This window comes from Mastomys coucha, unplaced genomic scaffold (genome assembly GCF_008632895.1).
Source record: "Mastomys coucha isolate ucsf_1 unplaced genomic scaffold, UCSF_Mcou_1 pScaffold7, whole genome shotgun sequence".
Taxonomy (NCBI): domain Eukaryota; kingdom Metazoa; phylum Chordata; class Mammalia; order Rodentia; family Muridae; genus Mastomys; species Mastomys coucha.
The window spans coordinates 33083719-33098083 of NW_022196913.1; the positions used below are offsets into that span (position 1 = coordinate 33083719).

The window sequence follows — 14365 nt, forward strand, 5'->3', positions numbered from 1 at the left end:
AGACCAGGCTGGCCTCCAACTCAGAAATCTGCCTGCCTCTGCCTCCCAAGTGCTGGTATTAAAGGCGTACGCCACCACTGCCCGGCTGCCTTTAAAATTTTTTTAAAGCAGCTTTGCACTATCCCAGGATTTTGTCTTTATCTGCCTGAAGTTTGACAAGGTTTCTATAAAAAAGTTCTACACATTATAGATACATTGGAATTATGTTTTAGCTCAACTGGTACTCTAGTGCCATTGTATTTCCTGACACGGACTTAGGGACCTGTGAGCACAGGTTCTTTGGCCCCTTGTAGAGCATGACTTGGTCTTTTGCCCTTGGCTTTTACTCAAAGATATCAAAGAAGCAGAGACTTGAAAGATGTTTTTGTGTCTATTAGTGTGATGTGGCTGAGGGCTGTTTTTACAATATCAAGCCATGTCCTCTTTATAAGTCGCTACAGGAGAACAATTTCACAGGTTTTTGGATCAAAAAGTGTTTCATTTATAGCGTGGCTTTAATCTTATGGATAAATGTAGTAATTGAGCAGGTTCCCATTTGGCTTTGTTCTCTTGAAACATGAAGCTGAATCTGCTGCTCTGCACGCGCACCTCTGCATGGAGAAGGTAAATAGCCAGTAAGCAGGAGCCTCATCCTTGTGGCTCTTCCACGCCCTGAGTGGGAGCCTCATTCTTGTGGCTCTTCCATGCTGTGAGCGGGAGCCTCATCCTTGTGGCTTTTTCATGCTCACTTCCTATCCAATAACGCTTTCAAGAATTGTTCGTCTGTTGTTCTATGGAAAATACTTTGCAGGAATCGATGCATAGTTGATTTTCAGGCCCCTTCTCCAAGACAGGAAAATAAGCCTTTACAAGCTCAGGAACACATGCTTTCTGACTGACAGGTCAACCCAATGAGAGTTTGGAGAATTGTGTCTACAATGGTATTGTCCTGGGATTGAACTCAGGACTTCGCATGTGCTGAGTATATATGATTTACTACTTTCAAGCTGTAAAAATCTGAACCTAAAGAACTAAGTCCACCCACGTGCTACGTAAGTTACTCTACCAAAGAGCTACACTACTGAGCGCAGGATATATTTGACTTTCTAGGATTTTTTTTTTTTTCTCTAAGACAGGGGTTTCCCTGTGTGGCCCTGACTGTCCTGGAACTCACTCTGTAGACCAGGCTGGCCTCAAACTCAGAAATCCGCCTGCCTCTGCCTCCCAAGTGCTGGGATTAAAGGCATGTGCCACCACTGCCCGGCTTGACTTTCTAGGATTTTGAGACAATCTCGCTGTGTAACCCAAGCTGACTTCAAATTCACGATGATGCCCCTGTCCTGGTTTCTCCAGGTGACAGATGTAAGCTGCTACACAAGGCTTCTAGAGATGTTTTAACCTAAGGTTTATTCAGATATAAAGCACTGACACCTTTGGATAGCAGATAAAAGTCTCACTCACTGCACATGGCTGTCATACCTCGCTGTCCACTTCCAGGGAAAGCAAATATCCATGAGAATCACTCTCTTTCCACCTTCTCTGGCTTTGGGTGTCATCACACCACCCAAAAAGCAAAATCCCGATCCTAGAATCTAAAGCTTTGAACTCTGACTGGATCCAGAAATCTCAGGTTCCAGCTTTGCCTCCCCTGGGATGGAACCTGTATTCCTCCAACCTGGGACATGAAGGGAAGATGCCTCCTGGCTTCTGGGGTCGGGAAGAAAAGAGTGGAAACACATTTGATATGTGCATTCTGTTGGATTGTTAGAGGAAACACACGGTTATCGTGTGTGTGCATAGTCATTTTTTTATAGACAAGGTTAATGATGTCTCTTGGCAGAACAGGCCATAGGGAGAATCGATAAAGGCATGCAAGCAGATTTACAGAAGAGGGTAGGGGAGAGAGGAAGTAGAAGGGGAAATCAAGGGAGAGGACGGGGAAATGGAAGTAGGAAGAGGGGGAGAAGAGCCAAGAAGAGATTGCTCTTTATTCCGTTAATAGTTTATTGTTTTCTTAGGCTGCTATATTTTAAAAAAAGAATTCACCTTAGCAAATAAGTTTGCTTGCTTTGACATTTTGAAGGACACATGACAATCCAGCTTCTGACCTCAAACCTCACCTGTCAGTAAGTTTGGCTGGGAAGCACCCGTATGTCACAGGCTTGATGCCCAGCATCCCACGCTAACCCTGTACCTGCTTGCCCCCACGTAAGTCTCTGTCTCTGACTTCTGTCCTGTCCACTCTGCAACATACATGGCCCGGGTCACACAGAGGACAGAGTAAAACAATCTAGGTAAATCAATACAAACATGCTTGAAACACAAGTTCATTTACGGAAGGTTAATACATTAAACAGATAGAAATCAAGCCCAGGAACTGGGTAAGATCTCCCTGAGAACCTGCGGTACTCATTCTTGTGTAGCCTGACCTGACAGATGTTCCCTGTCTATGGAAGACTTGACTGAAATAAAGTGAGAGAAGCATCTTTCTCCCCTTGGGAGGGCTCCACTAGCATAACTCAGGAAAGCCTGAGTTGAATCTGAAGCACCCCGTAAACCTGGTATGGTGGGGTACACCCACCATGCCAGGATTTGAGAGGTGAATATGGTAGATTGGGAGTTCAAGAGCATCCTTAGCTACCGAGTCCTCAGCAAGTTTGAGGCTGGCCCTGGGATACAGGAGACTCTATATGGCAGGAGAATTATGAGGTCAAGGTCAGACTGGGCTCCACAGTGAGTTGAAAAACAAAAACAAGACCTCCAGAACCCAAACCCAAATAAACTTGGTTGAGTTGCTGTTTTGGGTTTTTTTTGTTCTTTTTTTTTTAGTTTTTTGAAACAGGGTTTCTCTGTTTAGCCTTGGCTGTCCTGGAACTCACTCTGTAGACCAGACTGGCCTCAAACTCAAAAGTCCACCTGCCTCTGCCTCCCAAGTGCTGGGACTAAAGGCGTGCGCTACCACCGCCCGGCGAGTTGCTGTTTTTAACTTTTACACTAAAATCAACAGTTGTAAGTATAAAGCTACACTGTACAATTCGTGCTTCCCTTTCCTTGTGAAATGTCTCTCTGAACGCTGAAGGATATTTTGCTGTAATTATTTATAATTCTGATTATTTAGAAATAAGCTGAAGGATTCAACTTTTCTCCTGGTAATGCTAGTCTGTGGGGTACCCCATCCAAAGGAAGGGTGCGGCTCATTAGCACTTTACATCCTGTGTTGATTCCTTTCCAGATTTACTCCAGGATGGCCAAGCATGTGGCTCACAGATTATAGGGTTAAATAATCCTTCTATCTCGAGTGCTCAGGACTGAGGCAATGATGGTGGTGGTGGTGGTGATGGTGATGGGATGATGATGGTGGTGTGGATGGTGATGATGATGATAATAATGATATCCATGCTTGGGCTTTTGAGACCCAGTTTTACTTTGTAGCTGTGGATGAATTAAATTTACTATGTTGCCCGGCTGTAATCCTCCTGCCTCATCCTTTTAAGTGCTGGGACTATAGATTTGTACCACAATACCAGGCTTATAACAAAGATTTTTTTAACAAGATGTCCCAGAACCTGAGATTTCTGGATTAATAATACAATCATAATTTATATATGCTGAAAAATATACAATAAAATATATTAGTGCACACATACATACACATCGTACACAATATGGAACATAAGATATGTTAAAATGGGCTAGAGAGATGGCTCAAATGGCAAGGATGGCACCTACCAAGCCAAGCCTGGATCTGAACTCAGTGCCTACAATCCTTTCGGTGGAGCAAGAAGACTAACTAATAAATACACACTGTGGCATGAATATACCCACCCACCCACCTACACACACACACACACACACAAATGCCCCACAGAGTAAATACCTAGTAAATAAACATAATTTTAAAAATGTAAAAATGCAGCCGGGCGGTGGTAGCACATGCCTTTAATCCCAGCACTTGGGTGGCAGAGGCAGGAGGATTTCTGAGTTCGAGGCCAGCCTGGTCTACAAAGTGAGTTTCAGCACAGCCAAGGCTACACAGAGAAACCCTGTCTGGAAAAAACGAAAAAAAAAAAAAATGTAAAAATGCTTTCTGACTCTCTGCCCCTTTTCTCCCTCTCCCCACAACTCCCCACCTGTTCCTGGTCAGCTTCTTCCCTCTCTTCCTCTCCCTCTCCCTGTTTCTGTCCTTCTTTGTCCCCTCTCTTTCTCTGTCTCTATTCCCTTCTCAACTCCCCTTCCCACGTCCCCAGATAAACTCTTTACTAAAAAAAAAAAATTTTTTTTAAGTGTTAGAAAATATGTGAGTTTTGGTTCTTCTCCCTTGGCCCACTCATTTTCTCTCACGTTTTGAGATAGCGTTAGTTAGGGTTTCTATTGCTGTGACAAAGCACCGAAGCACTGTAACTAAAGCAACTTGGGGAGGAAAGGGTTTATCTGGCTTACACTTAGGGATCAGTTCTCATCAGCTAACGAAGTCAGGACAGGAACTTGCCCATGGCAGCCATCTGGAGGCAGGACCTGAGACAGAGGCCATAGAGGGGTGCTACTTACTGGCTCGCTCCCCATGGCTCGTTTTCTGATAGAATCAAGGACCACCTGCACAGAGTTGGCGCCACTCACAATGCCTGGGCCCTCCTGCATCAATCACTAATTTAAAAAACACCTTATAGCTGGATCGTTCTGTTTTGTTTTTGTTTTTGTTTTGTTTTGTTTTACAGCTGGATCTTACCGGGGCATTTTCACAGTTGAGGTTCTCTTCTTTCTAGCTCGTGTCAGGAAGGTGTAAAATTAAAGGCAGCACTCACATCCCTTAGATTGGTCTTAAACTTACTCTCTGTGGCCTTGAACTCCTGATTCTCCAGTCTCCACTTTGCAAGTTCTGAGATTACAGGAATGTGCCACCATGCCTAGCTCAAGTTTTGGTTTTCAAAACATGTGCTGTGGAAAGCCATGACTTAAAATATATGATATAAGCCAGGCGGTGGTGGTGCACGCCTTTAGTCCCAGCACTTGGGAGACAGAGGCAGGTGGATTTCTGAGTTTGAGGCCAGCCTGGTCTACAGAGTGAGTTCCAGGACAGCCAGAGCTACACAGAGAAACCCTATCTGGAAAAACCAATATATATATATATATATATAAATGTGTGTGTATACATATATATGATATAGATAATATACAATGTAATATATATAATACAGAGAGAATAATAAGAGAATAAGCAGAAAAGTGTGCCAAGTAGCACTGTCATGTTAACTGTAAACATCTTTACTATCTAAAAGGAAAAACTATGATACTGAATATAAAACCCTAGAAATTTAGCCCCAAACCTGTGTATGTCCATCCTGCATGCTTGTCTGTGTACATGAGTGCATGTGTGCACGTACACGTTAAGAGGGACTGCAGGCACAAAATGTATTTGGTTTGGTTTGGTTTTCCTTTTCTATTCCTTTTATTTTTTTTCTTTTTTGAGGGAAGCAGACATAAGAGTGGAAAGTAAGTGTGATGGGGTGCACGATGTGAAATTCCCAGGTGACCAATGACAATATAACGTCGGGGAACCCTGGAGATTATGGATATTAATCAAGGGGATCAGGTTTCTCTCTCCTTGCTTCCTCTTTATCTTCTTTATCCTCTGTTTCCCCTCCTCTTCCTTCCTCCTTCTGGTCACGTTCCAAGGACAAATGGCTAACTGTGGTGCCTATTAGCATACCAAAAGGCACGTGAGCCTCCAAGCTCTCTGAGGGTGGCAAGTACCTGTTACTGAGTCCTACTGGCTTCCTGACTCTCTCTACTCTTCTCATTCACCCCTACCCTCAGCTTCTCCAGCTCATGGGCTTCCCTGAGTTTTGCATTCTTATATAACCCTGCCATTTTGGTCATGCAATCTCTTTGTTCTCTTTGCTCTCTTGGTCCTTTTCCCTCTCTTGGCTCTCTCTCATTTTTTGCACTCTCTTTCTCTCTTCTTTCTCTCTTTCCCTCCCATCCTCTCCTCTGTCTCCTCTCCTGGCCATGCTCACTCAGTCTACTGCCATCTCTTTAGCCCTCTATCTTTGTGTTTAGTTTCATGTATGGGTTTGGGTGGGGTCTCTGGAACTGGAGTTCTAGGTAGGTCTGAGCCAACCATCATGGATGTTCCCACTCAGGTCCTCTGCAGGAGCAATAGGGGATTTTAGCTGCTTAGCCAAAATCTTCAGACTCAGAGACAGACAACTTTACAGTGATTTTTTTTCTAAATGAAAGAAAGAGAGAAAAAAAAAAGATCAGTTCTGCCTTTCACAAACTATTGCACAACTGGAAAGTGTGACTGGGTCCCTACTGCCTTTTGCAAAGTAATATGGTCTTTATTTTATTTATTTATTTATTTATTTATTTATTTATTTATTTATTTTTGATTTTTCGAGACAGGGTTTCTCTGTGTAGCCCTGGCTGTCCTGGAACTCACTCTGAAGACCAGGCTGGCCTCGAACTCAGAAATCTACCTGCCTCTGCCTCCCAAGTGCTGGGATTAGAGGCATGCACCATCACTGCCTGGCATGATGTGATCTTTATATGCAAACTGACAAAAGATCACTTCAGGAAAAAAAATTGTAGTTTAATCTCCTTTATCAACAGAATTCTAAAAACTCTAATAAAAAACTGTAGAGGTTAATTTATCATTGTATTTTAGAATGTCATAAGTTATGAAGAAATACAGCATACCCCAAGGCGACACAGAACCATCTAGCATTAGAAAGGAAAAAACAAAAAACCCTAAGGGATTTAATGAATTACTATGTTAAAGGGGATCCCTCCCAATCATCTCCTGTTTAATGACTTCAGGAAAATAATTGTTAAAATTTGAGATCTAGTCATGCTAAAGCAAACAACTTAGCAAAATAAGAATGGGATTTTCCCCCTTAATAAGACATAAGACAGGCTGGGCAGTGGTGGCACATTCCTTTAATCCTAGCACTTGGGAGGCAGAGGTAGGCAGATTTCTGAGTTCATGGCCAGCCTGGTCTACGGAGTGAGTTCCAGATTAGCCAGGGCTATACAGAGAAACCTTATCTCAAAAAAACAAAACAAAACAAAACAAAAAAACCCAAAAAACAAAAAAGACATAAGAGGAGGCTGGAGAGATGGCAGTTAAGAGCACTGGCTACTCTTCTACAAGACCTGGGTTCAATTTCTAGCATCAACATGACAGCTCACAACTCTTTGTATTTGCAGTTCCAGTAGTTCCAATAACCTCATACCAATGTACATTAAAAAAAAAAAAGACATGGGAAAACAAACAGGAGAAATGGATTATTTTCTTTTCTTTGATTATCAGGAAAAAGATGAGATGCAGGTTCTTATCAGCATTGGACTGGCTGTCAGACCTGGAACAATGAAGAAAAGAAATAAGTCAGAGGGCATGGCGTTTCATTTCTGTGCCTACTATTGTTAAGTCAGGAAGTTAAATGACCGCAAAGGAATGCTCTTTGGTTGGAAAACTCTATTGCTCAATTACTAGTAAGAAGGTGAGGGCACGGACAGATGAATATTGAAAAAACAAATAAAGATGATATCTTAATTTCTTCTCTCTTACTATGATAAAACACTAACCAGAAGCAACTTGGGGAGGAAGATGTTTGCTTCAGCTTACAGTCCATCCAGAAGAGAAATCGAGGCTGACGTCAGAAACTACATGAGAGACCATGGAGGAGTGCTGCCTATTGACTTGCTCCTTTTGGCTTGCTTAACCTGCTTTGAAACAACCTAGGGCAACCTGCCTGGAGGCAGCACCGCCCACTGTAGCCGGGCTCTCCCACAACAACCATTAATTAAGAAAATGCTCTACAGACTATCTATCCTACAGGCCAAAGGTTTTGGAGGCATTTTCTCTATTGAGGCTCCCTTTTCCCAGGTGACCCTAGCTTGTGTCAAACTGACAAATTAGCCAGCAGAGATGGCTTAACTCTTTCAGGGAGTGGTAGCACGTACCTTTTAATCCCAGAACTCAGGAGGCCTTTGTGTGTTTCAGGCCAATCTGGTCTACATACCAAGTTCCATGCCAGCCAGTGTTACAGCAAATTCCTGCTAGGGCCACAGAGAGAGACCTGTAAAAGACAAATGAGCAGAATTTCTTATCAACGTCATTAGTATTGTTTGATAGATTCTATGATGCTGAGCTGAGGCTGACCTTGAACTCCTGGCATCAAGGACTCCTCCTGGTACTGCTGATGGGAACCCCCACCCCCAGGCTTAGAAGGTCCTTTATTATCAGAGAAACAGCATGTGGGCTTGAGAAGCAGAGAGGTGAAGGATAATTCTCTGCTGCTGAAAAGAACTCATTTCCCAAAAACCCAAGTGATGTCATGCCAGATGTTGGCATTCTCTTTGAAGACACTTGAAGTTCATGATGAATAAGGTCTATGGTTGTAAAGCCTAAGACTTCCAAGCATACATCCTGGCTCACTGAGATGCCAATCAAGAACAAATACAGCAGTGGGTGCTCAAGAGATGGCTCAGGGGTGGAAAATGCATATTACTCTTTCAGAGGACTGAGTTTAACTCTTGGCAGCAAGGCATGTACATGGTTCCCAACCATTTGTGACTTCTGCTTCAGGGCATCTGAAATTTCTGACCTCTATGGGTACACACACACACACACACACACACACACACACACACACGGCATATGCACACATAGAAACACACATACATATATTATTAAAAATAATTTTTAAAAATGAAATGCAACAGTGGATAATCTGAGGCAGAGAAGGGGTAGAACTGGGTACAGAGACACTCACTGCCAATCCCAGCAGATGAATCAGGAATCCAAGCTTAACCAAGCCTACGTGTTAAGGTCAAGGTCAACCTGGGCTACATGAGACCATGTCAAAACACTCATTAAAAAAGGAAAAGATGCCTGGCGGTAGTGGCACATACCTTTAATCCCAGCACTTGGGAGGCAGAGGCAAGTGGATTTCTGAGTTCGAGGCCAGCCTGGTCTACAGAATGAGTTCCAGGACAGCCAGGGCTACACAGAGAAACTCTATCTCGAAAAACAAACAAACAAACAAACAAAAGATGTTGCCTCATTGGCAGGGTGCTTGCTTGCTTAGCTTGCCAAAATATACACATAAATGCAGGGCCACATGAAACCTGGCTAGAGGCTTGAGCCTTTAATTCCAGTATTTGAAAAATGAAAGAAAGAGGAACAGAAGTTTTAGGTCATTCTCAAGTATATGTAAAAAGTTGATGTAAGACATGGTGGCTCGAACTTCTAATCCCAATATCTTTAGACAGAAGCAGGTAGATTTCTGAATTTGAGGCCATCTTGGTCTACAGAGGGAGTTCCAGGATAGCCAGAGTTACACTGAGAAACACTATCTCGAAAAACCTAAAAAAAAAAAAAGAAAGAAAGAAAGAAAGAAAAAAATAGAAAAAGAAAAACAAAAGAGCAAGTTGAGTTAGTAGGCCAACTTTGGTTACATGAGACTCTGTCTAAAAGAAAGATACAGAGAGGAAGGAGGGAGGAGAGAGAGAGGGAGGGAAGGAAGATCAGAGGGAGGAGAGAGAGAGAGAGAGAAAGAGAAAGATCTGTACCAACAATAAATCCACTCAGAAGTTACAAATATTTGGTCCATTATATTCACAAGGGTGGTCAAGGACTACAGAATTAAGCAATTACATAAAGCTATTAAGGGTCTGGGAAGTTATAAAAGTTATGGTAGCAGATGTGTCTAGAACATAGTCTTCTGGGCTGGAGAGATGGCTCTGTATTTCAGAGATATGGGTGCTCTCCCAGGGGACTTGTGTTTGATTTACAGTACTCAAGTAGTGGCTTAATCCCAATCTATAACTCACTCCAGTTCCATGGAATCCAACACCCTTCATGGGCACCAGGCAAACAAGTGTGGGATTGGACAGGGTCAAATCCAATGTTGAAAATCTTTAGTATTCGGGAGCTAAGTGCAAGGTCCCTAGTTCAGTCCCCGGGACCATATGTGCACACATACACTTACTGAGGCTTTGCTGTGTGACTCCTATTGAAGAGGTAGATTGCCCATAGATGTTCCTTGGTTGCTAGGCAACACTGAAACAAGAAAGGAAAGTTCTGACAAATGTTTGAGAAGATTTACCGGAAACACTAGAATTCATTTGTAGAGAAAGTTCTTATTTTTTTTCTCTTCTGCTTATGAAATATTTCATCCAAGTGGGAAACTGTCCAGAGAGGAAGGAACATAAGAGAAAAACAATTTCTCTGGGAACTCTTAATTTCTCACTGAATAAGTATTTTATACCAGAATACCTGAACAGTCAAACGAATGCCAAGGTATAAATTAACTCAAATATAAAATATTATTAAATGCTCACTGCTGGGGATGTGGCTTGCCATAAACACATGAGGACATAAATTTGGGTCCCCAGCATCCATATAAAAATCTGATATGAGTTTCAGGTTCAGTGAGAGATTCTGTATCTCTAAAAATAAGGTCACAAGAGAATGAAGAAGGACACCTTTATTTAACTTCTGTATGTGTACATGTACCTGCACACACTTTTGCACATACATATATGCTAGACACACACAAACACATAAACTAAATCCTACATTGATGCTTAAATTTGGATGGGATTTAAACATATGTGCTCATTTAAATGAGAATGGCTCCCATTAGTTCATATGTTTGAATACTTGGTTCCTAGTTAACTGTTTGGGAGAGATTAGGAGGTGTGGCCTTGCTTGAGGAGAGCAATTGCTGTGGGCGGGCTTTGAAATTTCAAAGTCCACACCAGGCCTCACGTTTCTCTCTTGGCTTGCAACTTGTGGATTAGATGTAAAGCTCTTGGAGATTTCTCCAGCTCCATGCCTGCTTGTCTGCCACCACACTCTCTACCATGAGGATAACCCTCCAAAGTTGTAAGCAAGCAAAAGGCGGTTCCTCACAGCAATAGAACAATAACTAAGGCAGAAGCCGGGCTGTGGTGGCACACGTCTTTAATCCCAGCACTTGGGAGGCAGAGACAGGCAGATTTCTGAGTTCGAGGCCAGCCTGGTCTACAGAGTGAGTTCCAGGACAGCCAGGGCTACACAGAGAAACCCTGTCTTGAACGCCCCCCCAAAAAAAAGAACTAAGGAAGAGGTTGAGTTGTAGGCAGAGATAGCAAGAGAAAGAGAGAAAGAGAGCTTAAACTTATTAATATGAATAATTCATATTATGGCAAAAATGACCAATTATTGTTTTGCTACTTTTAGTATTCAGATCATGTGTGTGTATGTGTGTGTGTGTGTACATATATTTCTTTGTTTGCAGTGTTGGAGATAAACCTTAAGGCTTATGCATACTATAGAAGTGTTCTCAAATCAAATAACATTTTCTTTTTCTTTTCCTTTTGGGACAGGGTCTCCTGTAAGTAAGACTGGTTTTAAACTCTTGAACTTTTTGCCTTTGTTTCCTAAATAGGGCCGTTACAAGTATATACTACCATGTCTGGCTTCAAAGTATTTGTGTGTGAGTATTTAAATACATGTATGCACTTACTTCTTAATGTGTTTCTTTTTTTAAAGAAATACAGCTATAATAGTAGAATAATCAACTTTGGCCTACCAATATACCTTGCAGTTTTCTGAAATACAAACATTTTAGAGTTACAGCCAAATATTCACTTATGCCACTTAAAAATGTAATTCCAAAACATAAAAGATACTCTAGCTCTGCAGATGCATTCCTGTTCATTACAGCTTCTTACTGATCTAGTATGGACAATCTCTTCTCCTAAGCTGCCTTTGTGCCAGGGTTTTGTCGATATTTTGTTTTCTTTATGACAAGCAGCATGGCTACTTCAATGATCCTATAGCCTTTACCATATACTTTTAACATGGACAATTACACTTATTTCCTTATGGATTTATTTACTTGGCCTGTGTATGCACACATGCATTAGGGTCACAGCATCCAAGTGATGGTCAGAAAACAACCTGTGGGCATCAATTCTCCTCTTCTACTTTGTAGGCTTCTGGGATTGAACTTGGATCCTCAGGCTTGCTGACAAACACCTTTATTCACTGAGCTGAGCTATCTTGCCACGCCTAGTCCTATCGTGTGTGTGTGTGTGTGTGTGTGTGTGTGTGTGTGTGTGTGTGTGTGTATGTGTGTGTGTGGGGGTGTGTGTGTATGTAATAAACCAGAACAGCCAGGACATCTTGTTACACCATTGCAGCTGAATTCCAGAAATCACTGGTAGAGCAGGGATTTCTCCCATTGAAGGAAGCTAATATACATGATCTCATTTTTCCTCATTAGTCACATGTGAACCAGTAATTTCTTCATACTTGATTGACTTCAGTCATTTGTGTTTGTTTGGTTTGTTTAGAAACAAGGCCTCACATTTCCTAAGCTGGCTTCAAACTCACCATTCCCAAAATAGGAACAGAGATTTACTCAAAGAATTGCAGGCTGGCCAGAACTTTTCTTGTAGCTAGCCTCAAATTCCCAGCAATCCTTCCTAGACCTCTTACAGGGACAGCAGTCACACACCAACACTGTCAGCTGTATTTTGAAGTTCTTTCCAGTAAAATCGACAGTCTGTGGGGCAAGAGTTCACAAACAAGCACCGAAAGCAACCTTAATATACACGTCGAAAGTGCATTACCGCTCGTGTTTTTATAGATGAGCGAGTGGCCAAAACTTCATCCAGGTAAGTATTTCAGGAATGCCTTTCCTCGCTCAGCCTCTCTCCACAGATGACAGTGATTTCACTCCTGACTCAGAGAGTTCGGGCTGGCTTGCAAGTCCAAACATCAGCTCAGTTAGCAATAAACTCCACATTGCAACCCAGGTTGTGCTACGTCACTGTGATCTTTGCCTTACCAGTGATCATGGCGCCCTCAGCTCTCACCTCCTCACCTTCAGGCACCTGGATCCTCCCAGACCACCTGGCTAGCTGGGCAGCAGTTGCTCAAGAGGACAGCGGACTGGAAGCACCCTGGACTTCTCATGAGGTGAGGTCATTAAACTCCTTAAGGAAACAAAACCAAACCCGGGAGGTATGTGCCTGGAGGAGGACAGGTTTGAGTGAGCCTCAGGCGAGGACTGTGCTTCCTGGTATTTTCGAGTCCCAGCTCCACCCCACTTTTTCTTGGATGCCCCTGAGGTGACATTGCGGTTTCTACTCTTTTTCTAGGGCCAGAAATCAGGGCCTCTCACACAGTCCATTCCAAGTCAGCTTTCCTTTCTGGTGGAGCGGGCAGACAATAGCATCTCTCCAGGAACTGGGACAGACAACCCTTTCAAAACAGTGAGATGAGTCACGACTATTTCATATCCTGAACAAATTTAGGTCCATTTCCAATACTCTACCAACCATGGCCAGAAAGAACACACAGAACTGCTCTCTGAATGAGCCTTGTTAACCATCTCAGTCCGTGAGCTAAGTTCCGTGTTAGCAGAATCTTCACAGGCACCCTACCTGGCCCCATCCTCATCCGGTTCGTTACATCTCTATTTTTATATCCCTTACTTATTCCAGAGTTTCAGAAGGCATAAGGAACATCAGATAGGAAATTAGAAGAGACTCTTTTCTGTTCATTGCTCATGAATTTGCTGCCTTGTTGTGCTGAGCTCCTGGTTTCACCCAAGATGAGCAAGAGCTCTACCAGTTAGCTATATCCCCAACCCAGTTCTAGAACCTTCTCCAAGAAAGACTGCCTCTGCTACTCGGATAGAAGCAATATATTTGAAAAAAATAATTATAGCTTTGCCTTTCCAAAGGCTGTTTCCTACTCAAACTGTGATGTATGGGGGCGGGGGAGACAAAATTGATACCCCAAACACCGATCTAACTGCTGTGAATAAATCTGTCCCTGATTTTCCCTGCACCAAACCATGAGCTGTACAACAGGATGTGTTATGTAACACTCATTGTTTTGATAAAAGAAATAAGAGGAAGTATATTGATTCTTAAGAGAATTTTTTTGATACTAATGTCAAAAATATAGCTTTTTCAGATTCAGTTTTTAAGAGACTTAAAAAAAAAAAAGAGAGACTTTGAGCCATATACAGGACAAACAGTCAATAGGTAAACTATATGGGCCTTGTTTTGCTATTTGCTTATGTACCTGTTTGTTTTGTGTTTGTTTGATTTAGCAACTTGATAAGAAAATAATTTAGGGCCGGAGGTCCAGCTCAGTTTGGTGACTTACCTAGAAGGCAGGAAGCCCTGAGTTTTGAGCCTGAACCTTAGGTAAACCAGGTTTGGTGGACCTTGCCTGTAATCCCAGAAGGAAGCAGGAATATCACAAGTTCAGGGTGATCCTTGGCTACATAGTGAACTGGAGCCTAGCCTCAGCTACCAGAGACCCTCCCTATCTCAAACAAAGGAAACAAAGAATTGGCCTATTCCCTTATACTGGATC

At 42.5% G+C, this 14365-nt stretch overlaps 1 long non-coding RNA gene across 1 annotated transcript; it reads right to left on the minus strand.

Annotated features, from left to right (window-relative positions):
• Positions 1-7250: 7250 nt before the first annotated feature.
• Positions 7251-10032, minus strand: LOC116082792. Its single transcript, XR_004115435.1, has 3 exons — positions 9972-10032; positions 7942-8057; positions 7251-7337 (listed from the first exon to the last, which is right to left on the minus strand). It is a non-coding gene; the product is annotated as an uncharacterized LOC116082792 (long non-coding RNA).
• Between the last annotated feature and the right edge of the window lie 4333 nt (positions 10033-14365).